Source organism: Scyliorhinus torazame, chromosome 19, assembly GCF_047496885.1.
Source record: "Scyliorhinus torazame isolate Kashiwa2021f chromosome 19, sScyTor2.1, whole genome shotgun sequence".
Classification (NCBI taxonomy): Eukaryota; Metazoa; Chordata; class Chondrichthyes; order Carcharhiniformes; family Scyliorhinidae; genus Scyliorhinus; species Scyliorhinus torazame.
This window is the reverse complement of record NC_092725.1, coordinates 78,269,926-78,295,021: the sequence shown is the minus strand read 5'-3', so window position 1 is coordinate 78,295,021 and position 25,096 is coordinate 78,269,926. Positions and strand designations below refer to the sequence as shown.

At 46.1% G+C, this 25,096-nt stretch overlaps 1 protein-coding gene and 1 pseudogene across 11 annotated transcripts in view; both read right to left on the bottom strand.

The window, feature by feature from the left end:
* Nucleotides 1-25,096, bottom strand: part of wnk1b (WNK lysine deficient protein kinase 1b) — a 254,162-nt gene that overhangs the window by 188,111 nt on the left and 40,955 nt on the right. The gene's annotated exons all lie outside the window — the stretch shown is intronic.
* On the bottom strand, nt 6,190-6,647 carry LOC140396602 (large ribosomal subunit protein mL41-like; annotated as a pseudogene).

Sequence of the window (25,096 nt, the reverse complement as noted above, 5' to 3'; positions counted from 1 at the left end):
AGGTAACTTGAGCTTTCAAGCACTCCATGCTACTCCACAAACAGTTTAAAACACAAATACACCACTTTCAACCCCCTCACTCACTCAGCTGTTCCTCTTCCCAACACCCCCAATCAGAGGTTGCATCCAGACCCAGACCTGACCACCCCCACTGCAAGACTCAGGCTACAACATTAATCTCCAACCCCACCGCCCCTTGAACCCACACAGCCCAGGGCTGTGGGATCCGACCTCAACTTAAATTGAGTTCGCTCGTCCACATCTCCTCAAGATTCCTTGGCTCCAGTCTAACTCTAGGTAGATCTCTTTCAGAGTTGTGGCCAAGTGGGCTGACATCACGGCAGCACATCACGCTGTGCATGTGCAAGCACCAAAGATATGAGGACAGCGACAAGAGACTCCACAGCAGTTACCCAGTCACTGCCTCAGAAACACGTGACAAATGGCGTCGCAAATAAATGGTACAGGACATGAACAATCAGCTAAGTTACGGATAATCTTGTAAAATACAGGATGGTTGGTCACTCTGACGTATTCCAGAGCTCGAGGCCTAGGAAACTGAAACCATGACCAAGGATGGAGCAATTATATATGAGAATGCAAAAGAGGCCAGAATTAGAGCACATACAGCTTAACAGGTGTGAAGTTAATGGGGTTACAGTTATCATGCACAGATACAAAAAATGGACACAATACTCTGCACACTGATGAAGTGGGCCCTGGAAGTTTAAGGAGATGGTATGCCAAGTAAAACTTGGTGGATTATAATTGATTGGTGCCTGCTTCTTCCTCTTCAAATTAAGGGAGTAATGTCAGGTTGGGGAGAAAGCGAAAAAGTGCTAAATTACCTAAAGCCCCAGGTAATATGTAAAATAGTCAGAATCAATACAAGTAAAATGTAGTACAGATCGTATGTGCAATAAAATCTAAGTAACAGACATAATGAATTAGCTTGTGGCAAGTCTGAAAGAGATCTCAAAATGGTAGAAGATCTAATATTGACTATATCCAGTTGACACATAGCAAAGCTCGCAAAGCAAATAGTGTTCATCATAGATCATAGAATTTACAGTGCAGAAGGAGGCCATTCTGCCCATCGAGTCTGCACCGGCTCTTGGAAAGAGCACCCTACCCAAGGTCAACACCTCCACCCTATCCCCATAACCCAGTAACCCCACACAACACTAAGGGCAATTTTGGACACTAAGGGCAATTTAGCATGGCCAATCCACCTAACCTGCACATCTTTGGACTGTGGGAGGAAACTGGAGCACCCGGAGGAAACCCACGCACACACGGGGAGGATGTGCAGACTCCGCACAGACAGTGACCCAAGCCGGAATCGAACCCAGGACCCTGGAGCTGTGAAGCAATTGTGTTATCCACAATGCTACCGTGCTGCCCCAATGGTGTTGTCAGATCAATAGGCCTATGTGTATTAAAGGAATCGTGCTGAAGCTAACCAAAGTTCTGGTGAGGTCAAATCTTTGTTCCGTGTGTGGCCAAGTTTTCAAGTTATTGCTTTGACATTGACTTCTTTAAATTCATCTTGAATGTTGTATCAAACCTTATCTTGTCAATGTGTTCAATGGCCCCTTGAGTGAGAAAAAAAATTGAAATGCACCATCCCCCCTCCACCGACAAAAAGTTTGGGGCTGTTCTAATGAAACACCCAATTAGTATCATCCTGGAGTGCAGTCAATTTAATCTTTAAGCTGGTTACATTTCTGGAGGGAAAGGAAATAAACCATGACTACCTACAACAAAACAACTCCCAGCTATGGTAGTGGAGTCAGACACTTTAGGAACTTTCAAGCGGTTATTGGATAGGCATATGGAGTGCACTAGGATGATTGGGAGTAGGTTAATTTGATCTTAGTTTCAGACTAGTTTGGCACAACATCGAAGGGCCTGTACTGTGCTGTACAGTTCTATGTTCTAACTATTGCCAGTGCCGGTCTCAAGGTACTAAGTTGCTTTTTTAAAATATATTGCTTTTGCCATACTAACTACAAATTCAAAATTCCCTTTTGAACCATCAGCATAGTTTGGACATAGAAGGATACAGGTAGAAAATACAACATTGTCCTTATTGCCAAATGCCCATATATTCTAGCATTCCATATTTACATGCTCGATTGTCTTCTCTGTAAGCCAACTGTAGTGGTTCTAACTGAGTCTATTGGTGAGTGGAAAGCAAATGAATTGTTAGTTAAGACCACCATTGTAAATACAAAGTTTTCATGCCTCAAGTTACCTATTAAAAATCAAAATAAACACCAAGGAATTTCATTCGCATTAATTGTACTCAAATGCCACTCTAACATGCATAATAAATCAATCTCAAGGGTAATTAGGGTATTACGATCCTGGACTAGACCCCAACATTTGCGAAGATACTTCTTAATTTGTAAAACTGTGAGGAAAAGATACTTTGCTCCAGAAGTGATTCCAGAAGACGCAAAAATAGGGATATGGTATATTAAAATAAACTTTGATAACTATCTTATCACAGAAATATAGCTTACAATCACCAGTTAAACAATGCTTACAATAAAAGAAACATTTCATTTCCAGCTGATAGCTTCTTGATCCCAAATCAAGCAAAACCCATCACAGGTCAAAAAACACTTTTAAATAGAGTTAGTAAACACAGGATTACTTGCCAATCTTTGGAAAGAGAGATCTTTTGAGTGACTGCTTGAAGAGAGAGCGATCCCATCAGATTAATGGTGGATAGCCTTCTGCAGAAGCAGCTCATAGCCAAAGCTAAACTCAAACTTCTCAAACCTCTGCCTGGTACAGCCGAGGTTCCTCCCATTAATTACATCAGCCCCATTCCATTCAAATCCCATGACCAACTTGCTTTGGTTTAAACACCGTGGGCGGGATTCTCTGTCCCTCCGCAATCGTTTTCTGGTGCGGCGCACCCCCGCCGGCAGCGGGATCCTACAACCCGCCAGCCGGCCAATGGGGTTTCCCATTGTGGGCACCCCATGTTGTTGGGAAATCCATGGGCGCAAGTGCACTGCCAGAAAAGCGAAGGATTCCACCCCCCCTCCCGACAGAGAATCCAGTCCAACGTCTCTAATTATCTACTCCCCGGGGAATCTCCAGCTTTCATAAAAACCCATTAGGCCTTTCTTTGTACATATACCCAGGTTGGGAAAAATGATGATCTCACTTTTACAAGATATTAACTGCACCTTTTGCAGCCACAAAGTCTGGCCATCTTTCCAATCAGGATTTTTTAAATTAATGTTACTGCAGCCAATACATACATATCATAACTCAGGTTTTTAAAATCATAACTGCACCAGATACATGCAAGACAATATATGTACCATTTTTTAAACATTCATCACTAAGGATAGACAACAAATGCTGGTCTTGCCAGTGATGCCCACATCACCTGAAAGAATTAAAAAACACAATGCATGTGGAATCAAATATTTTCAAGTATTCCTCATAATCAACTTCAACTTCACTTGGCATTATATTATACCTAAAGCAGCACAAGAAAAACCTGCTTTACAAAGAAAGATAGCTCAGTATATTCTATGACCTTCTTCTTTGCAGGAAATTGCTGACTGAAAATAAAGTTTTGGATCATCCATTTTGCTTCAGAGTGTTATGGGCCAGGGTTTAGAAAACTTCAAAGTATATCATGAAGTTCACCTGGCCTACAACGGTTTATTGATTTTGGTTATGATGAGCTCAAGCGCCTGCCTTTCAGGTGTTACTCAACAGAGGCCTTAATCACATTTAATCAAAAACAAGTTTATTCTACAAATTTAGTTAACATTTTCATAAACACACACAGTAAGCATTTTTATCAACTACCAACATAAATACCCCACACAGCTAGAATACTCTATATATAACCCTTAATAAATTCCCCCTTTAGCTGTTCCAATTTAATAACAAGATCCCATAAACCAGAAAAACCTTTTCAAAGGTGGCCTAGCACATAGCATAGATGCTCCTGTTTCCTTCCAAAACATGTTTGAATTTCTTCCAGAAAACAGTTATTTCTTTTCAAGTTATCAAGCAGTATGGAAACAGCTTTTAAAATGCAGATGGGGGAAAAAAAACATCTTTCAACCTGTACAGAACAAAACTAGTTCAAACTCAAAGCGAAAGCAAAACCAACTGCCAGAGCCACAGCCCAGCTCCACCCACACAATGACATCACTGAAGCCATGTGATAAGACAAAAACATTTCTTAAAGGGACACTCCCATGACAAGAGAGAAAACTGAGGGAAGACAGAAAATGTTGGAAATACTGAGCAGCTATATCTATACATCAATTATCATGCACGGTATAGAAATTTGCCAGTCAGAAGTATTGAACCTTCGTTAGTTCCCCTTCAATTAATAGTTTAGTCTTGATTTCTGGTGACGACAATGTGCTGAGAAGTCGCACATCAGGTGGCTCTCTTCCCATGAGCTTGCAAAATAGCCACTTTTCACTGGAAAATCGCCGATAAACTCAACAATCCACCCCCCACAGCTTAGTAGACTGGGGGTTAAAAGAACAAATGCCTGGCAAAAGTCAACTCAAGGGCCAAGCAGAGACCAGATGTGGAAAGAGCCTGGAGCAGCAGCGAACAGACGAGCCAATCGGCGCACAATGCGGCGAAATGAGAGGGCCCGACCAGTCACACACAAAGCCTTCCCTCACCAAGGTTTGGCTGGGTGCAGTTCCTTTCAAGAGCGCTGAAGGAGCACATGGACAAAACAAAAACAGATATCCAGGCAGCGGTGTAGGACGCGGTAGCCAAAGCTCTGTCACACATGTAGCTCACCCTGCACAAAGTTGAAAAGTGATTGGAAGCCCAGGAGGCGACGATCATAGACCTGGAAAGGGCTGCAAAGGACCAGAGTGACCGGATCGTCGCCCTAAAAAAAAAAAAAGAGATGGCGGAGCTGGCCACAACACAGGACAATCTAAGGAAAGGTTGAGGACCAACAAAACTGGTAGAGGCGGCAACATTTACGATCGCGGGGCTGCTGGAGGGGACGAGGGTAGGGAACCCACAGACTATGTGGCCCAAATGCTGAGTAAGCTGGTGGGAAGAGAAGCCTTTCCCAACCCACCAGCAATAGGCAGAGCACACCGGTCTCTACGACCAAAGCCGGGGAACAGCCAAAGGCGGTGATAGCGAAATCGCACCGGTACAAAGACCGGGAGTGAATCCTGCGCTGTGCCAGGCAAGCCAGAAACTGCAGCTGGGAACGACATAAGATAAGAATATACCAGGACATTGGGGCTGACCTGGCCAAACGCCAAGCCGAGTTCAGCAAGGCAAAGGCCGCACTATACAAGAACTGTGTGCGATTTGGTATTCTGTACCCAGCCAAGCTCTGGGTCACATACCAGGGCAAAAAACATTTCTTTACAATGCCGGTGGGTGGATAAGTTTGTCGCGGAATGCGGGCTGGAGAAGCGACATCAGGGAAAGCGATAAGGAGCCCACAGGAAGCAACGGCAACACTGCAGTGGGCTACCATGGGGAGGGGCCGGGGTGAGGGGGTTCTTCTCCTCCTCTCTCTGACAACGGCAGTATGGCGGCAGGAGGCCGCAACCGGGGGCTTGGAACTAAATGGCAGGAAGCAACCACCTAGAATTGTCCCAGGGCAAAGGGAGACCCCGGAGCGCAGGGGCACATCCACCAGGTAAGTATGGTTAATCCCACAGGAGCGGGGTGACAAACAAAAACAAAAAAAACACCAGGATATTCACCTGGAATGTCAGGGGACTTAACAGCCCAGTGAAAAGATCCCGAGTCTTCACCCACCTGAGGAATATGAAAGCTGACATAGTCTTCCTCCAACAGAAGCACCTTAGGGAGAAGGACCGACTGCGGGTAAGGAAGGGCTAGGTGGGACAGACCTGCCATTCCTGCTACGGGACGAGGGCCGGGGAGGTAACCATACTAATTAATAAGAGGACGATGTTTACGGCGACAATGACGGATACGGACCCAGGGAGACAGTACATCATGATCAGCGGTGCTCTAAACGGGGCGCCCGTAGTCGGCAGTTTTTTTTTTGCCATGAAAGATAAGGTTTAATTAGGCAACTCTCCTAGTAACAGCAAATTACACACAAACTTGTTGGCGTAAACATGGTAATCATTCCAGTCCAGCATTGATGTAATTTTACTGAGGTGACACCATATGTGGCTACCACTTCTTATTTATCTCACAATTCAGTGTAGCAAATAATCCAATTCTTATTAACACACAATTTTTTGGATACAATTGGAAGAGTTTTCCCTCTTGTGTCTGTTCAAAGCCATTATTTTCAAGGCTTTTCAGGTAAAAGTTCTCTTCCTGAAAGTCCTTCTCTATTTGTGGAGCAACTGTTTCTGTTAAGAATTTCTTGGCTGTCAGGGGTTACTCTATTCCTCTTGGTACTTTGTAAGACCACAAGACTTTAGTTTAAACCCTTCCAAATTAGGGATAATGAACTCGGGCACCATGCTCCTGACCTTTAGAAACTTGCCGCTGGAAGTAATAATCCCTCCTGGTTTGGTTCCCCGTCATCTATAGAAACTGCGGGTTCCATGCTTGCTTGTGAGTTCTGCTGTCTGATCAGCTCCACGCACCAAATCCCGAGCCAGATTTGATAGTAATCCCATGGTTGATTACACTCTAGCTTTTCTATTCTCGGCTTGTTTAACTGAATTTAGATTCCCGAGCTGAATTTGAACTCATTGCTCCTGGTTTACTGCCCCCAGCGGATACCCACGATGTTAGCGACTGGGGACAAGCCGTTACCCAGGGCAATAGGCACCACGTAAGGTCCCGTCAGCCTGACTAACCGCTGGGAGCCTTTGCAGCGCCTCCCACACTCTCAGTGCTCCACTGGTAGTCGTAGTTGACGTGTACACTCCCAACTGGGATGACACGGAATTTACAAAAAAGACTACGGCGGAAATCCCCGACATAGACACGCGCAGACTAATCATTTGGGGGGGGGGATTTTAATTGCGTATAGAACGCACAGCAGACAGGTCGAACCCCAAAATGGGAAGAATCTCCAGCATGGCAAAGGAACTCGGTCTCTTTATGGAGCAGATGGGGGCGGTTCACCCACCCAGAGGAGAAGTTCACCTTCTTCTCCCCAGTACATAATGTACATTGAAGGATCAACTTCTTTGTAGTGGGGAAATCGGTGTTTCCGGGGCTGGTCAAGATGGAATACTCCACAATCTCCAACCACGCTCCACATTATATGGATGGGAGGTTGGAGATAGCCCATATGGAGGTTGAACACGGCCTTACAGGCCAATAAGGCGAAGGATTAACACAGGCCATAGACGAATATACAAAAACAACCGGAACAGGGACGTCTCACCCTTCACGATCTGGGGAGGCGCTAAAGGCTGTAATCAGGGGAGAAATTATTGTTTTTAAAGCACAAAGAGACAGGGAGGAGAGGGCGGCTAGGCAACAGCTAGTGGACTCCATACTGGAGGTGGACCGACGATACGCTTGAGGCCCCAACCGTAGAACTTTTGGCAAAGAGGAAAAAGCACGGGGGACTCTATAATATGAATACTGAGACAAAGCTGAGAAAGCAGGCAGCCACAAGGGAAATCGCACAAATGAGGGATAGCAGAGGCACACTAGAAGGACCCAGACAAGGTCAACAAAGCCTTTTACCAGGGGCTGTACACCTCAGAGCTCCCAGTAGGGGTCTCAGGGATGAAGTAGTTCCGTGATGGACTAGACATGCCAGTTATGGGGGAGGACAGGAAACAGGGCATGGAAGCACCGCTAGAACTAAGAGGTCATGGAGAGTACTGGCTCCCTGCAAGCGGGAAGGCGCCGGGACTGGATGGTTTCCCGACAGGCTTCTACAATACATTTGCGACAGCACTGGCCCCACACCTGCGGGAGGTGTTCACAGACTCGCTGGAGAGGGGCACATTGCCGCCTACGCTGGCACAAGCCTCAATCTTGCTAATACCTTAAAAAGTCCAAGGACACAACAGTGTGCGGTTCCTACAGACCCAGCTCCCTATTAAACATAGACACCAAAGTATTTGCCAAGATCCTAGCCAAAAATCTGGAGGACTGCGCACCAGAGGTGGTCGCAGAAGATCAAATGGGCTTTGTCAAAGGTAGTCAGCTGGCCTCGAACATCAGGCGCCTGTTGAACGTGATCATGACCCCATCCGGGGAGAGAACACCAGAGGTGATCATCTCCCTGGACGCAGAAACGACCTTCGACAGAGTCGAATGGAAGTACCTCAAAAGATACTGGAGCGGTTTGGGCTCAGAACAGGATTCACCGCCTGGGTGGAACTCTTGTATAACACTTCCATGGCGAGCATACGGACAAATACTACCAGCTCTAAATATTTCCAGCTGCACAGGGGCACGAGGCAGGGATGCCAGTTATCCCCGCTGTTGTTCGCCCTAGCGATCAATCCACTAGGAGACACAGGGGACCACAACGGCCACAGCAAATGCGGCAAGGGGGAAAAAAAACAAATAAGAAAATGTAAATAGCAAAAAATGACCGCAATGTAAGTAAAGTCAGGGGTTCCCCGCCCTTGCAAAATGCTTATCGTCCTGCGTGTATTTATATTGTGTTATGTATACCAATAATAACATTGTTTTAAAAAGGTATGCGCTCTCTAACTAAATACCAACCAAAATTCTGTCTTTGTAAATGGAGCCTGGGCTTTGATATGGACAAATTCAATGTAAACTACTCCACACTGGTGCAAAATACAAAACAGAGCAAACACAATGCTAAATTCTCCCCCAAAATACTGTGGATATTGGATCAAGCATAATTAAGAATGAGATCAACATATTTTGCATAAGGATGTCATGGGGTATGCCTTGATGGTAGGCAAATAGAGTTGAGGTACAGATAAGTCAGAGTTGATTGGTTGTACTTGAGGCTCAAAATTGAGACCTCAATGGTTTGTGTAGGAAGTCTCAAGGTTTTGAGGGATGGGTTTGGACACCAATATTCTCCACAGTATCCAAACCAATATTTATCGCTCAACACCACGAAAAGCAGTATCGGGCCACTACCCCAATGCTGTTAGTGGGAGCTTGCTCTGTAAAAATTGAATGCTACATTTTCTATAACAGTGATTGCATTTCAAAAGTACACATTTTCATTATATTATATAATACAAGTACATCTGAGCCAATATCCAGGAGGCTCAATAACTCAAGAGCAGGCCGAAATGGAAGCCAAAGATAAGAAAAATAAATAATTCTCACCATCACTGTCCCACCCAAGCCCCAAGTCTTTTATAATTGTCCCCCTCCCCAGACTCCATTTCAGCTTCCTTCTATCCCAACTCTTGAACACTTCACCCCATACTAAAGCCTTGAGATTTCAGAGTCCCCAAATGCTGACACCTTTACCACCTCCCACTCCCCCAAACAAGTAGTTTCTGATATTTATGTGATGAAAATGTTTTTAATCCGGTATTTGTCATGCCAGGGAATCTCCTCGGACCCTGTGATAGTGCTGAGCAAGCATATAATTGGAGAGAGAGGGGACTTTCTCTGGCACCATGCATTCTGGATAAAGAGATCACGAATACATAAATACCTTTTCCCCACCTGACAACACTTCACACTTAGATGCATGTATGGTCTGTTAGCTTCTGGCTGCTGTTGAGTAAAGAGTCAAGAGTTCTGCTCCTTTCCCAAGCACCTTTACACAAAACTATCACCACACACAAGTGCCACCTACAACCCCTTTACATATCAGTGTCAATTATTGGATACTTAACATCAATTTGACATGTAATTGGAATGTCTCTTAACCCATTCCTAACATGGTCATCTACATTCGTAAATAGACTTGCTGCATTGCAGGCTGTTTGCAATTTCTAAGTACTCAATTTCAAGGACCAGTTTGAATATACTATAATGCATATTTAGGACCACGCTCACATATATCCACCCACATACCCATTTTGGAGATGGGGAAAGTTACGAGAAAGAGAGTTTGGGACAGAGATCTCCAAATCTGTTTTCCCCTCTTCTCATTGCATATAAACCATCTTAACTACAAAGTCATAAGGAAGATACTTAATGATTGTGACTGTAGTCACAACCCTTCCTCAACCCATCCATATTGCTTTCCCTCATCCCAGGTTTCTCTAACTCTGGGTTCAAGTACATCCCTCCAACCTCACCATCAGCACATGCCCTTTCAGTCCCTTTATTTTTTTTTAAAATCTCAAAACTGTTGTTCAACAGGGCTTCTGGTCCTTCCTCTTAATTTGCCATTTTCCATCGGTTATTCAATAACTGGAGACAATGTGAATCAGGGGGAAAACTCTCCACTGGTTGGAGTCATACCTGGGACAAAGGAAGATGGTTGTGGTGGTTGGAGGGCAATCATCTCAGGTCCAGGGCATCACTGCAGGAGTTCCTCAGTGTAGTGTCCTGGGCCCAACTATCTTCAGATGCTTCATCAATGACCTCCCTTCCATCATAAGGTCAGAACATGGGCAGCACAGTAGCATCATGGTTATGCATTGTTACTTCACAGCGCCAGGGTCCCAGGTTCGATTCCCGGCTTGGGTCACTGTCTGCACGTTTTCAGTGTGTCTGCGTGGGTTTCCTCCGGGTGCTCCGGTTTCCTCCCACAAGTCCCGAAAGACGTGCTGTTAGGTAATTTGGACATTCTGAATCCTCCCTCTGTGTACCCGAACAGGCGGCAGAATGTGGCGACTAGGGGCTTTTCACAGTAACTTCTTTGCAGTGTTAATATAAGCCTACTTGTGACAATAAGAATTATTATTATTAAGAAGTGGAGATGTTCGCAGATGACTGCACAATGTTCAGCACCATTCACGAGTCGTCAGATAATGAAACAGTCCATGTCCAAATGCAGCAAGACCTGGACAATATCCAGACTTGGCTGACAAGTGGCAAGTTACATTCCCGCCACACAATGACCATCTCCTACAACCATCGCCCTTGACATTCAATGGCATTACCATCGCTGAATTCCGCACAAACAACATCCTGCGGATTACCATTGATCAGAAACTGAACTGGATTAGCCACATTAATACTGTGGCTACCAGGGCAGGTCAAAGGCTAGGAATCCTACGGCGAGTAACACCTCCTGTCCCGCCAAAGCCTGTCCACCATCGACAAGATACAAGTTAGGGGTGTAATGGAATTCTCTCCACTGGTCTGGATGATTGCAGCTGCAACAACACAAGCTTGACACTATTCAGAAGAAAGCAGCCCACTTCATTAGAATTTAGTGGAAGGAAAGGTGTAGTAATTGAAATATAAGATTCTAATGGGACTTGACAGGGTGGATGCCAAGATCTAGAAAGCACAATTTCAAAATAAAGGTCTCCTATTCAAAAGGGAGGTGAGGAGGAATTTCTTCTCTGAGGATCGTTAGTCTTTGGAATTCTCTTCCATAAAGAGCAATGGATGCTGGGTCACTGAATATATTCAGGCTGAATTAGATGGATTTTTGATTGACAAAGGAAGATTAAATTAATACAAGTGCCTCTCTATAGCAGTAACAGTGTTCTCGAACTTTAAATTGCAGTGTTCACTTCACAAATAGAAGGGTCAAATAAAAGAAAAGCTGTACATCAGTTTCAAGCAGATGCAGCCCATAAAATTGGCTGCATCTGTGGAACCAAAGCTTACATAAATATTCTGAATTCCTGGAAATTTCGTTTTTTGGACATTTATTTTTGTAGTTGTGGTGATACAAAACAGAGCATTAGTTTGGTACTGTATGTATGTTCGAACTTCACTGCAGGACATGGGTACGTAATCGAGGCTTATGCGTGTATTATAGTAAACAGACGGTGTGCTACATTGTCAGAGATGTCATCTTTCATTTGAGACTTTTAAACCAAGGCCTCGTCTCCCCATCCATGTCGACTTTTTTTATTTCCTTTTTTTTTAAATTTCCAATTAAGGGGCAATGTGGCATGGTCAATACACCTGCCCTGCACATCTTTGGGTTGTGGGAGTGAGACACACTCAGACACGTGCAAAATGTGCAAACTCCACACGGACAGTGACCGGGGGCCAGGATCAAACCTGGGACCTCAACGCAGTGAGGCAGCAGTGCTAACCACTGCGCCGCAAGTCCATGTGGATTTTAAAAGATTCCATGGCACAATTTAAAGATCAGAAAGTTATCCCAGTCTCCAAACCAACATTTATATCTCAATGGAAACAGACCAACTGGTAATTTATCTCACTAGTTTGTGACCCTTGCCACCTGCAAACTGGCTGCCACTTGGGAGAGCATTTCAAAAGTGATAGGAGTCGTCAACAGTGCTATCAAGCGGCACTTACTCAGAAATAACCTGCTCTTGGACGCTCAGTTTGGGTTCCGCCAGGGTCCCTCTGTTCCTGACCTCATTACAGCCTTGGTTCAAACATGGACAAAAGAGCTGTATGCCAGAGATGAGGTGAGAGTGACTGCACTTGATATCAAGGCAGCATTTGAACGAGTAAGGCAACAAGGATCCTAGCTAAACTGGGATCAATGGGAATCAGGGGGGCAAACTCTCCACTGGTTGCAGTCATACCTGGCACAAAGGAAGATGGTTGTGGGCATCTCAGCTCCAGGGCATCACTGCAAGGGTTCCTCGGCCCAACCATCTTCAGCTGCTTCATCAAAGCCCTTCCATCACACGGTCAGAAGTGGGGATGTTTGCGGATGACTGCACAATGTTCAGCACTATTCGCGACTCCTCAGATAATGAAGTAGTCCATGTCCATATGCAGCAAGACCTGGACAATATCCAGGCTTGGGATGACAAGTGGCAAGTTATACGCCCGCCACGCAAGTGCCAGGCAATGACCATCTCCTACAGAAGAGGATATAACCATTGTCCATTGACATTCAATGGCATTACCATCACTGAATCCCCCACAATCAACATCCTGGGGGGTTACCATTGATCAGAAACTGAACTGGACTAGCCATATTAATACTGAGGCTATCAGAGCAGGTCAAAGGCTAGGAACCCTACAGCGGGTAACTCACCTCCTGACCCCCCAAAGCCAGTCCACCATCTACAAGGCACAAGTCAGAAGAGTAATGGAATAGTCACCACTTGCCGGAATGAGTGCAGCTCCAACAGCATTGAAGAAGCTCGACACCATCCAGGAGAAAGCAGTCCTTTTGATTGCGCCCCCTTCCACAAACATTCAAACCCTCCACCACCGACGAAGTGGCAGTCATATGTACCATCTACAAGATGGGGCGGCATGGTGGCAGTGGTTAGCACTGCTGCCTCACAGCGGCAGGGATCCAGGTTCGATTCCAACCTTGGTGACTGTCTGTGTGGGGTTTGTATGTTCTCCCCATGGCTGCGTAGGTTTCCTCCGAGTGCTCCAGTTTCCTGCCACAGTCCAAAGATGTGTGGGTTAGGTGGATTGGCCATGCTAAATTGCCCCTTAGTATCCAAAGGCTGCGGTTACAGGGATAAGGCAGGGAAGTAGACCCAGGCAGGATGCTCTTTCAGAATGTCGGTGCGGAATCGATGGGCCAAATAGCCTCCTTCTATGGTTCTAAAATGCACTGCAACAACTCACCGCAGTAACTCCTCAGACAACACCTTCCAAACCCATGAACACTACCATCTGGAAGGACAAAAGCAGCAGATACCTGGGAACCCCACCATCTGGAAGTTCCCCTCCAAGTCACTCACCATCCTGACTTGGAAATATATCATCGTTCCTTCACTGGCGCTGGGGAAAAATCCTGAACTCCCTCCCTATCAGCACAGTGGCTGTTCCTACACATCATGGACTGCAGCGGTTCAACAAGGCAACTCACCACCACCTTCTGAAGGGCAAATAGGGATGGGCAATAAATGCTGGCCTAACCAGTGATGCCCACATCCCGTAAATTAAATTTTAATTTTTTTTTAATGAACTCTGGTTGTAAAGCACTTTAGGACATCCTGAGAGTGTGTGATTAATGCAAGTATTTTTCTCTTTGAGGCAAGAGAACAAACACGATTTTTTTTATATGAACAGTAAAGTTATTTTATTGACAATGACTGTCCACTTGATAGTGATTCTGTTACACAGAGGTGCTGAGTTCTCGTTCAAGAATAACTTCTATGTCTTGCCCGCTCCACACCTCTGCAATTGCATAAAATCATTCAACACATTACGCACGTCTAACAATGAAGCATAATGTACAATAAGGAGAATGAACAAAGAGGCGAGGACAAATCTTTCCCTTGCAATGAGGATCACATTTCCACAGGTTTATATTCCAGGTAGCAATGTAGTCCAGCTGGAGGAGCTGAAGCAGGAATTTATACAGCAAATTCTTGTTTTTTGAATCCTTCAACTCCCTGCTGTAGCTTTGAAACTATGACTTTTTTTTTTACAAAAACTGTTAAAGCTCAAAGTTATTCAGTAGCTTTTCAATCATTCTATAGAGCAGCTCGTGTGGAATTGACTAGGTGAAAACTCTCACCCAGCGCTGAATACTGTGGGCCATAACTTCAAACTAGCATCGGGAATTGATGGCTCACTGGAATTACAAGACTTAAAAGCACACCTTCCCTTGACAATTGCACTGTAACCTCCGATGGTGGAAATGCTTGTGGCCTGCATCAAACAGTGTTCTCAGTCCCCAGCATAGTCCAGCTGCGTCAGAGTCAAGAAAGCTACACCCCTTTTTTTTTACTGCACTAGCTGCTGTGAAGTAGCTACATTTAAAGGACCCAGTGAAATTGATGTCTCGGCTAAGTGGGTGGGATCTGGGTGGTCAGGGGGAGGAATTGCAGTCCAATCAGGTCAGAGATGAGAGTCAGGCGGGTTGGGTGTACTATGCAGGGCGGATAAAAATACCATAGTCGGGGGAGGGTCTGCGGAGAAGAATGATGTATCAATGCATGTGTTTAAAATAGTTACACAGAAGTTACAAGGGATTTTATTTCTTCTAATGTTTGATTAATTATTAGCATAACCCTGGCGGAACCATCCTACATTTGGTTTTAAAATCACTTTGTCGAATGGTTCCCCGGGGAGTGCAATTGTCTAAGGGAAGTTTGCGCTTCTGGACAATTATCCTGGGAACTTCTGAGAGGGTTTCCTTCTTTGCATAGCCCCTCAAATCTGACACAGGGGATCCCAGAGGTTACTGCCCACTATATAATGCACAGCCATCTTGAAAATGATGACATTTCTCCACACGATGACTCAGGACTTTGTAATGTTGGGTCAGCAACTGAGCCAGACAGTCCAAGACCATTCAAGGGTTGACCCTTGGTCTGTGCTAAATTTAAATTTCTCAGATAACCAGGTTAAGGAGAAATTAACTTTTGTGTGAATTTCTATGGTTATCCCCATCAGTTGCTGAAATGGTGGCAGAAATTTCATTCATGTATTGAGGATGCTTCTGCCGACTTCTGGTAGTTTAGGCACCTCCCGTTTCAACGGACCTTTGGGCTCTTATCGGGAGCCCCAATGGGAACTTTTTTTGGCCAAACCCACTGTGAGGTGACAAAGGAAGCAGTCCCCCCGGGGGTGGATGGAAAGGAGAGGCAGTAGCGGCCAGATTACAGAGGATCCTTTGGAGCGGCGGCAGAGACGAGAAGGGAGAAGCAAGATGGCGGCCGAGGGAGCCCGGATGGTCTGGGGCCCGGAACAGCAGGAGTTCCTCCGCGATGTGTGGAGGAGCTCAAGAAAGAGGTGCTGGCGCCGATGTTACTGGCAATCGAGGGACTAAAGGAAACACAAAAGGTCCAGGCGATGGAGCTCCGTGAAGTGAAGGCAAAGGCAGCCGAGAAAGAAGATTAGATACAGGGCCTGGTGGTAAAAACGGAGATGCACGAGGCACTACATAAGAGGTGCATAGAAAGGCTGGAAGCCCTGGAGAACAGCTCGAGGAAGAACTTACGGATTTTAGGTCTCCCCAAAGGAACAGAGGGAGCTGATGCTGGGGCGTATGTGAGTACGATGCTCCATACTCTAATGGGAGCTGAGGCCCCAACGGGCCCCCTGGAAGTGGACGGAGCGTACCGGGTCCTCGTGAGCAGACCAAAGGCAGGGGAAACACCAAGAGCAATGGTGGTGAAGTTCCATCGCTACAGGGATAGAGAGATGGTCCTGAGCTGGGCTAAGAAGACACGGAATAGCAAATGGGAGAACGCGGTGATACGCGTGTATCAAGACTGGAGTGCGGAGGTGGCGCGAAGGAGGGCGAGTTTCAACCGGGCCAAGGCGGTGCTCCATAGGAAGAAAGTCAAATTTGGGATGCTGCAGCAGGCGAGACTGTGGGTCACGCATCAGGGCAAACACCACTACTTCGAGACGGCGGAGGAGGCATGGACATTTATTCAGGATGAGAAATTGGACTAGACTTGAGAAATTGATGTCCGGAGGGAGGTAGCGAGGTGGTGGCACAGAAATGTAAAGTGGGGAGAGGGGAGGGCTACTAATGTTGGACGGGGAATATTTCTCCCCCCAATGGGGGGGGGGGAACACGAAGAAATATGGGCGCCGGTGGAAAAGGGGACAGGGAAGGGGAATGAGGGAACTGCGCTATTAGGGGCGGGCCGAGAGGAAAGCGCGGGTAATTTCCCACGCTATGGAAATTATAGCGGGAAGAGGGGCGCAGGAAGGGAGCCTCACACGCAGGGAGGTCAAAGAATGAACGGGGGAAGCAGAGGTCAGCCAGAGTTAGCTGACTTCCGGAAGCAATAACTGGGTTGCTGCTGCTGAGGGCAAGGGGGAGGTGATACGAGACGAGGTGGTCGGGACGGGAGGGCCGCGGTCTGGGGGACAGACGGGTGCGTGAGACCTGGGTGAGGAGATGACTTAAAAAAGGGGATGGCTAGTCGATGGGGGGGGGGGGGGGGGGGGGGGGGGGGGGGGGGGAGGGGGTAAATGGCCCCCCAATTCGGCTGATCACGTGGAATGTGAGAGGTTTAAATGGGCCGATTAAGAGGGCAAGGGTGTTTGCGCACTTAAAGAGACCGAAGGCGGACGTAGTTATGCTCCAGGAGACGCACCTGAAGTTGGCGGATCAGGTTAGACTAAGGAAAGGATGGGTGGGACAGGTATTCCACTCAGGGTTGGACGCAAAAAACAGACGGTTGGCAATACTGGTGGAGAAACGTGCATCGTTAGAAGCTAAGACCATAGTGGTGGATAGTGGGGGCAGATATGTGATGGTGAGTGGCAGATTGCAGGGTGAGGCGGTTGTGGTGAACGTATATGCCCCGAACTGGGATGATGCGGGATTCATGAAGCGAATGCTGGGACGTATCCCGGACCTGGAAGTGGGAAACTTGTTAATGGGCGGGGGGGGGACGACGACTTCACAGTGCTGGACCCAGGGCTGGACCGGTCCAGATCCAGGACCGGGAGAAGGCCAGCAGCGGCCAAGGTGCTTAAGGGATTTATGGAACAAATGGGGAGAGTAGATCCGTGGAGATTCGCCAGACCGATGGGTAAAGAGTTTTCCTTTTTCTCCCACGTCCATAAGGTATACTCCCGGATAGACTTTTTTGTTTTGGGACGGGCACTGATCCCGAAGGTGGCAGGAACGGAGTACTCGGCTATAGCCGTGTCAGATCACGCCACGCATTGGGTGGATCTGGAACTGGGAGAGGAAAGGGAGCAGCGCCCACTCTGGTGATTGGACATGGGACTACTGGCGGACGAGGGGGTGTGCGGAAGGGTGAGGGGATGTATCGAAAGATACCTGGAGGTCAATGACGATGGGGAGGTCCAGGAAGCACTGAAGGCGGTGGTTAGAGGAGAGCTGATTTCCATCAGAGCCCACAAGGGGAAACAAGAGGGTAAAGAAAGAGAGAGATTAGTGGGGGAAATTTTGAGGGTGGATAAGAAGTATGCGGAGGCCCCAGACGAAGGGCTATACAGGGAGAGACGAAGATTACAGACGGAGTTTGACCTGCTGACCAAGGGAGAGGCAGAGACACAGTGGAGGAAGGCACAGGGGATACAGTATGAATATGGGGAAAAGGCGAGCCGGCTGCTGGCCCAACAACTTCGGAAGAGGGGAGCGGCGAGAGAGATTGGAGGAGTTAGGGACGAAACGGGAAAGATGGAGCAGAGAGTAGGGAAAGTGAACGAGGTGTTCAAGACATTTTATGAGAGGGTGTAAAAGTCCCAACCCCCAGAGGGGAAAAGGAGGAATGATACACTTTTTGGATCAGCTAGAGTTCCCGAGGGTGGAGGGGCAGGAGGTGGCAGGTCTGGGGGCACAGATTGATGTGGATGAGGTGATCAAAGGAATAGGGAACATGCAAGCAGGGAAGGCCCCGGGACCAGATGGGTTCCCGGTGGAATTTTATAGGACGTATATGGACCTGCTGGCCCCGCTCTTGGCGAGAACCTTTAATGAGGCTAAGGAAAGGGGGATATTACCCCCGACAATGTCGGAGGCGACGATATCGCTAATTCTGAAACGAGACAAAGACCCGCTGCAGTGCGGGTCATACAGGCCCATCTCCCTCCTAAACGTAGACGCCAAACTGCTGGCCAAAGTGATGGCGACAAGGATAGAGAATTGTGTCCCAGGGGTGGTACATGACGACCAGACAGGGTTTGTAAAGGGGAGACAATTGAATGCCAATGTACGAAGGCTGCTGGGGGTTATGATGATGCCCCCACCGGAGGGGGAGGCAGAGATAGTGGTGGCGATGGATGCAGAGAAGGCATTTGATAGGGTGGAGTGGGACTATCTGTGGGAGGTGAAGAGATTTGGGTTCGGGGAGGGGTTCATTAGATGGGTTAGACTCTTGTACGGGGCCCCAAACAGGCAAAGATCGGGATACCTTCGATTACATAGGGGTACAAGACAAGGGTGCCCCCTGTCCCAGTTACTGTTCGCGTTGGCAATTGAACCATTGGCCATAGCGCTGAGGGACTCTAAGAAGTGGAGGGGGGTGCTTAGAGGGGGAGAGGAATATAGAGTGTCACTATATGCAGATGACTTACTGCTATATGTGGCGGGCCCGGTAGAGGTAATGCCAGAGGTAATGCAGATACTCAGGGAGTTTGGAGAGTTCTCAGAATACAAATGAAATATGGATAAGAGTGAGCTTTTTGTGATGCACCCCGGGGAACAGGGCAGGGAGATAGATGCTCTGCCGCTGAGGAGAGTGGCAAGGAACGTTTGATACCTGGGGATTCAGGTGGCCAGGAACTGGGGAACCCTACATAAACTTAACCTGACGCGACTGGTAGAGCAGATGGAGGAGGACTTTAAGAGGTGGGATATGGTGCCCGTCATTGGCGGGCAGAGTACAGGCGGTTAAAACGGTGGCCCTCCCGAGGTTTCTTTTCGTGTTTCAGTGCCTCCCCATCCTGATTACAAAGGCCTTTTTCAAAAAAATAGACAGGAGTATTATGGGCTGTGTGTGGGCGGGAAAGACCCCGAGGGTAAAGAGGGGGTTCCTGCAGTGCAGTAGGAACAGAGGGGGATTGGCACTGCCGAGTCTGAGTGACTACTATTGGGCCGCTAATGTGTCGATGGTCTGTAAGTGGATGAGGGAAGAAGGTGCAGCATGGAAAAAGTTGGAGATGGCGTCCTCTAAGGGAACGAGTCTAAAAGCGCTGGTGACGGCGCCGCTGCCGTTCTCCCCGAAAAGGTACACCACAAACCCAGTGGTGGTGGCGACCTTGAAGATCTGGGGGCAGTGGAGACGACACAGGGGAGTGACGGGTGCCTCGGTGTGGTCCCCGATAAGGAATGACCACAGGTTCGTCCCGGGGAGGATAGATGGGGGATTTCAATGTTGGCAGCGAGCAGGAATTAGGAAGCTGAAGGACCTGTTTGTAGACGGGACGTTTGCGAGTCTGGGAGCATTGGAAGAAAAATATAAGTTACCACCAGGGAATGCTTTCCGATACATGCAGGTGAGGGCATTTCCGCAGCTCCCGACGCAAGGGATCCAGGATAGAGTGATTTCGGGGGCATGGGTTGGAGAAGGTAGTGTCCGAAATATACAGGGAGATGAGACACGAGGGGGAGGCGATGGTAGAGGAGCTGAAGGGAAAATGGGAAGAGGAGCTGGGGGAAGAGATCGAGGAGGGGCTGTGGACAGATGCCCTAAGTAGGGTAAATTCTTCGTCCTCGTGTGCCAGGCTTAGCCTGATTCAATTTAAGGTTCTACACAGAGCGCATATGACGGGAGCAAGACTGAGCAGGTTTTTCGGGGTGGAGGATAGATGTGGAAGGTGCTCAGGAAGCCCGGCAAACCACACTCTCATGTTCTGGTCGTGTCCGACACTGCATGAGTTCTGGGAGGGTGTGGCAAGAGTGATTTCAAAGGTGGTGGGGGTCCAGGTCAAACCAGGCTGGGGGTTAGCTATATTTGGGGCTGCAGAAGAACCGGGAGTGCAGGAGGCGAAAGAGGCCGACGTCGTGGCCTTTGCGTCCCTAGTAGCCCGGCGAAGGATTCTACTTATGTGGAAGGAAGCGAAGCCCCCGGGCGTGGAGGCCTGGATAAACGACATGGCAGGGTTCATAAGACTGGAACAAATAAAATATGCGTTAAGAGGATCGGCTCAGGGGTTCACCAGGTGGTGGCAACCGTTCCTTGACTATCTCGCGGAACGATAATGGAAAAACAGAAAAGACAGCAGCAGCAACCCCGGGTGGGTGGGGGTGGGGGGGGGGGGGGGGGGGGGGGGGGGGGGAAAGAGTATTATCCCGTGTTTTTGTTTTTTGCCAGTTGTTGATATTTGCTTTTTGGTTTATCTCTTTTTTTCATTTGTTGTTAGTTAAATATATTATTTAAATAACGTTTAATGTATATTCCTTTATTAAGTTGTAAAAATGGAAAATTTATGTTTGAAAAATTTCGATAAAATATATATATTTTTTTTTAAAAAAGAGGATGCTTCTGCCAAAATTCCAGTGACTGATCAGGAGAACCTCAAAAGAATCTTTGAGCAGTTTACAGGAATAAAAGTCTCAGTCTAAATGTACACCAGCTGGTTGAACAATTTAGATTTTTGCCTGGAATTTCTGTCAGGTTCTTGGTGAATTTACAGTGGCAGATTAGAGAACCCCAGAGATTCCTTTCCTGCATTCATTTTTCAAATCACACCACCTCCTCCTTTCCTGGTTCCTTCCCTCCTGCACCCCTTATTGTTTAAGTCCTCGGTATTCGCCATCACCACCGTGGCCTTCCTCAGCTGCCCAAGCACTGACACCAACTTCTGCTGCGAGATGAAGCCTGGTCATTCTAAAACCAGACGGCTGAGTGAGATCCACAAGCTATCTTATTTTTATATATTTTTCAAATAAGATACATGTATAAATACAAAAGCTATTTCATTTCAGAATGTACAGTATTGCAACTTTTTTTTCTGATGGGCAACGTATAAGATAATCTAACTCTAGTTTTATCCATCAATTCTCATGAGAAAATCTAGTCCGTTTCACATTGTTTCACTTAAAGTCACACTTCGCAACAATGAAACTACAGCCCGAAGTGAGGAATCCTTCCTTGTGTGTAACCTTGCCAGTTTCACTGGTAATGCAGCCTTGAAACCAAAGGGGGAGGGTGCAGAGTGGGAAATAAATTGTCACAGTTACAAAAACTTTGGGAGTAAACCAGGAACGATGGGAGAGGAGGAGATTTTATACTGAAAATTAGAGTGCAACAACTTGAGAAAGTAAAATTTTAAAATTAGCGAATGAAGGCATTTCAATAATAACAGGCATTTAACTTTAAAAATGTATATCTTTACCAATGTACTCTTATCTAAGTTTCATGTAAAACAGATCAATAAGACACCAAACGACAATTTTGTAGCAATATGTTGTTTCCATACTGCAAGGAAGAATAAGTTGCATTTATGTAGAATTCACTGGGTGGTTCTTTGGATGCTGGTTGAAGGAAGAATGTTTGCCAGATCTACAAGCTTTTCTTCAAAATAATACATTAGAACTTAAGTCCACTTGAGAATGTCATCTAAAATTTTGCACCTCCAAAAACGGTACTGAAAGCAGTTAAAATCCAAAGTAGACCCACTAAACACCTGGAAACCAGCTCCATTAGCAAAACACCTTCCCCTTTCAATCAAGATCAACAGCAAGATGCTAAAAAAGTGAACCATTTTCCACATCTTGGGAGTCTCATCTGAACGAAGACAGCCAAAACAATAAAAATCATAATCTCCAACATAAAAGCTCAGCTTGAAAAAAAAGAGTTAACAGAGACTCAAACCCCAGCCTACGGTTGTGGTTTACCAGACAGCTTGGATTTCCACAATCCTATATTTCAGAGACTTGAACTACCCACAGCAAATTTCCCACCACTTTGTAAGATTCTCCAAATCCAGTGGCAAGAAAAGGCAGTCTAACAGCAGCATATTTTCCCAGTTAATGTGCCCAGTTTTGAGGTGCTAATTGCTCAAGCCCAGCTCTGCTGGGCGGGATGGGCCGTTCATATGCCTAACTCCAAACTCCCAAAACAATCGTCCGCGGAACTCGGTCCCAGAAGACACAGTTGCACAGCAGAAATGCTTTAGGGGTGTCCTCAAATTATGCTAAAAATGCCAAATATACCCACCAACTCATGGGGACCCTTGCTTGTGACTGACCAGAATGGAGACGGCTCATTCATGAGATGTCAGGAATGTGCTGAGACGAACTTGAGGCACCAGAGGAACACAGAAATCACCAAACATTCCATCCAGCCAACGCTGCTAGCAGCAACAAGTGGTGGAGCCTACAGATCATGCATTGGACGTCAGCCATCTCAGAACCCAATGAATCATAATGGAAGTAAGACATCCTCAATCCAGAGGGAATACACAAGGGGACCACACAGTTACTGAGGCCATAATCTCAAAGAAAGAGCAGTTCACCCAGACAGGTAAGAATGCAAGCTGCAAGGACAGAAAGATGTATCTCAGTGTCATGTGAGAGTACCTTTAAGAAATGGGTGTTTATAACTGCAGTGATGTCAGAGAGTGGGTGGAGCTGGGCTGTATGTTAGCTTTTTACTTTCGTTTTCGGCGGTTTGCTGCAGGGTGTGTTTTAGTTTTATTTTCAGTGTTGGAGCTGAAGTTAGACAGAGCAGGTGTACTGTTGATCGCTCTGCCATGAAAAGACTATCTCTTGATCATTTGGTGAATTCAGAATTATAAATGTTTTCAGTAGTGACTTTAATCTGATGTGCTTCTGTTAAAGGTTATGTTTTTTCTAAGTCTTCTGGATGTTAAAAGGACAGTGTAAGCCTTACTTAGTGTTGTACTCTTTGGGGGTTGCATTTGAATTAATGGTTGCTAAGATGTTCACAGTTTGTTTTAAAAAGGTTAATGCGAATTCATAGAATAAACATGGTTTTGCTTTAAAAAATACTTTTCCATTTCTGCTGTACCACACCTGTAGAGTGGGCCGTGTGCTCCCCATACCACAATCTAGTAAAAGTTGTGGGTCAGGTGAACTCCATGATACACTTTGGGGTTCTCTAAACCCTGGTCAATAACAAATTGGGGGCTCGTCCAGGATAAAAGGCTATCTATTGGATTGGCTTAGTGAACTTAAAGACAGTGAGGGGTGAGCATATTGTGGGTGCTTTTCAGGTGTAGTATTTTACTTTAAGTAGGGAGTGTGTTGTGGACAATGGCACTTGAGGCTCTGAAGTTTTTGGGGGCGGAGACGGTCACACACAGTACCTTACGGACAGAGACTAAAAGCAGACGGTCAGATTTGGCAAAAGCATTGCCTGTCAAAATGTGAAAAGATGAGGGCATTATGGCAGTGGCTAAGCATTTAAAGTTGCCTGAGAGACAGTTTGACTCATTGGAAATGGCAAAAATTCAGTTACAAATTAAAGAAATGGAACATGAGAAAGAATTAAGGCAGATTGAATACTAAAGATAGAGGAAAAAGTGAATGAGAGGAAAAAGAGAGAAAAGAAAGGAAAACAAAGAATAGCCCTAGCAGAACAAAAAGAAAGAGAAAGGGAGTTACAGATCAAGGAATAAGATCAAGAGAGAGAGTTTGAACTTCAGAAAATGGCCATGAAACATGACAGTCAATTAAAATTGGCAGACGTAAAGGGAAACGTACAGTTGGATGATAGTGATGAGGATAGTGAGAAAGAGAGTCAAAGTCGAAGGCTTGGTGGGAATCTATTTAAATATGTCCAAGCATTGCCAAGGTTTGATGAGAAGAAGGTAGAAGCCTTTTTCATTTCATTTGAGAAGGTAGCTGAACAAATGAAATGGTCACAGGACATGCGCGTATTACTGATTCAAACAAAGCTGGTAGGTAGGGCTAGTGAAGTGTTTGCATCACTACTGGAAGAGGTATCTGAGACGTATGAGGAGGTGAAAAAATCCACCTTAGGTGCATATGAACTAGTGCCTGAAGCCTACAGACAAAGGTTTAGAAATTTAAGGGAAGAACCTGGTCAAACATACATGGAGTTTGAAAGGATGAAACAGAGTAATTTTGATAGGTGGATAAGGGCTTTGAAAATAGACCAAACGTATGAAGCTCTCAGAGAAATTATACTTTTGGAGAAGTTTAAAAATTCAATTCCTGATGTAGTGAGAATTCATGTGGAAGAGCAGAGGGTTAAAACTACGAGTTTGGCAGCAGAAATGGCAGATGATTATGAATTAGTTCATAAATCAAAGCTTGGTTTCCGACATCAGTTTCAGCCTGTGAGGGATAGAAACTGGGGACATGAGAAATACTCAAGTGGTAACGGTAAAGGTTATCTGATGGGAGATAATAAGGAGAGTGTACCTCAGATTAAAAAGAAATCCAGGAAGGTGGAAGAGAAATGAACAGTTTCAAATGTTTTCACTGTAATAAACTAGGCCATGTAAAGTCAGTGTTGGTAGTTGAAGAAAAGCACTAGGAAGGCTGATGTGGTAAAACAGGATAAGACAGTGGGGTTTGTTAAAGTGGTAAGGGAAAGCCCAAGTGAAGCGAAGGAGGTGCAAAAGATTGTACAGCCTGATCAAGAGGTGATTCATAAGAAGGTGCCAGATCTCTTTAAAGAATTTACTTCTGTGGGTAAAGTTTACTCATGTGTATCAGGAGGAGCAGGTAAAGAAGTCACAATTTTAAGAGATACAG